Here is a 2,012-nt window from a genome sequence, read left to right as displayed (position 1 = left end):
TGGTCCGATAGCACGCATGGGATTATTTCTATCTTTCTGTACCTGTTGAGGCCCGTTTTTTGACCAATTATATGGTCAATTTTGGAGAAAGTACCATGAGGAGCTGAGAAGAAGGTATATCCTTTTGCTTTAGGATAGAATGTTCTATAAATATCCGTTAAGTCCATTTGGCTCATGACTTCTCTTAGTCTGTCTACATCACTGTTTAATTTCTGTTTCCATGATCTGTCCATTGATGAGAGTGGGGTGTTGAAATCTCCCACTATTATTGTGTGAGGTGCAATGTGTGTTTTGAGCTTTAGTAAGGTTTCTTTTACATATGTAGGTGCCCTTGTATTTGGGGCATAGATATTTAGGATTGAGAGTTCATCTTGGTTGATTTTTCCTTTGATGAATATGAAGTGTCCTTCCTTATCTTTTTTGATGACTTTTAGTTGGAAATTGATTTTATTTGATATTAGAATGGCTACTCCAGCTTGCTTCTTCTGACCATTTGCTTGGAAAGTTGTTTTCCAGCCTTTCACTCTGAGGTAGTGTCTGTCTTTGTTTCTGAGGTGTGTTTCCTGTAGGCAGCAGAATGCAGGGTCCTCGTTGCGTATCCAGTTTGTTAATCTATGTCTTTTTATTGGGGAGTTGAGGCCATTGATATTGAGAGATATTAAGGAATAGTGATTATTGCTTCCCGTTATATAAAAATATGGAACGCTTCACGAATTTGCGTGTCATCCTTGCGCAGGGGCCATGCTAATCTTCTCTGTATCGTTCCAATTTTAGTATATGTGCTGCCGAAGCGAGCACGTGTTCCATTTATATATGCCTTTACTATACTGTTAAACTTATTCTTTCTGTCACAAATGCTCTCAATTAATTCAGTTGTTGTTGTTATTGTTGTTGTTGTTGTTAATGTCAACACTTGTATTTAAGCCCAATTTTTCCACTATTGTTTTATTTGGGCATTTTTATTTTATTCAAGTTGGAATTGGGTATAGCTTTTGTAATTTTCATTATTTCATTTTATGCATATTAGCGCTTTGCCTGCATGTATGTACTTTGGATGTGTACCTGATGCACAAGTTGTCAGAAGAGGGCATCCTTTGGATTCTCTAGAACTGGAATTACATGTGATCGTGATCTACCATGTAGGATACAAAGATTGAACTCAGGTCCTCTGCAAGAGTTTCAAGTGTCCTTAAACACTGAGCCATGCTTCCAGTCCTAATAGTTGGGTGGGAGACCATGCAGTAATTTCCCCGTATATGTTGACATGTAAGCTGGTGTCACTACACTGCTCTTCTTCGGGCAGCCATGATGCTGACACTTCACAGGTGCATATTCCCTGTCATTTCTATGGAACAATCTTTCTGTCCCCTCTTCCATGATCTTCCTGATCCTCCAGTATGGAGATTGCATTGTAGGTGTTTCCATTGGGGTTGTAACAGTCACTGATCCTCACAGTTTGAGCAGTTGTGCATCTCTGTAGTAGTCCCTCTCTCCTGCTAAGAGAGACCTCTTTAGTGAGAGTGAGAGATACATTTACCTTTGGACGTAAGTATTTAGTATTTATGATAAGTATTAGAAAGTTGTTAGAAATGCATTTATTTAGAAACCTGGAATAGTATGTCCTCCTCATGGACCTACATCCTCTTCAGTAAGTCATAAGCTAAATTCACAGTATCAGGCATGGCTTCAGTCCTTTTGAGTGAACCTGAAGTCCAATTTGACAGCTTTTGCTTGCCTCCCCCCTCCAAAAGAAATGTACCACTATCGTACCATTGTTGATATTTTGCCAGTTGAGCCTTGTCATGGTTCATAGGCTTCACAACTGGAGAGGACTACCAAGTGTTCCCCTCGCTTGACAGCTTGCATAGGACCTTCTGATCCTGTGAGATCCACTCCTCAGGGACAGACTTCTAGATCAGTTGCAACTTGATTCTTCTAAGTCCTATGTCCAAAGTGTGTGGTGTCTTAAATAATAGGGACTTACCTTTACATTCAATTCTGTGAGGTAACCA

At 39.7% G+C, this 2,012-nt stretch overlaps 1 non-coding gene across 1 annotated transcript; it reads right to left on the bottom strand.

Moving 5' to 3' along the window:
- Positions 1-691: 691 nt before the first annotated feature.
- Positions 692-798, bottom strand: LOC120097644 (U6 spliceosomal RNA). Its single transcript, XR_005495191.1, has one exon. It is a non-coding gene; the product is annotated as a U6 spliceosomal RNA (small nuclear RNA).
- Positions 799-2,012: the final 1,214 nt, after the last annotated feature.

Source organism: Rattus norvegicus, chromosome 16 (assembly GCF_036323735.1).
Source record: "Rattus norvegicus strain BN/NHsdMcwi chromosome 16, GRCr8, whole genome shotgun sequence".
In the NCBI taxonomy this organism is placed as follows: Eukaryota; Metazoa; Chordata; class Mammalia; order Rodentia; family Muridae; genus Rattus; species Rattus norvegicus.
This window is presented reverse-complemented; position numbering and strand designations above follow the sequence as displayed.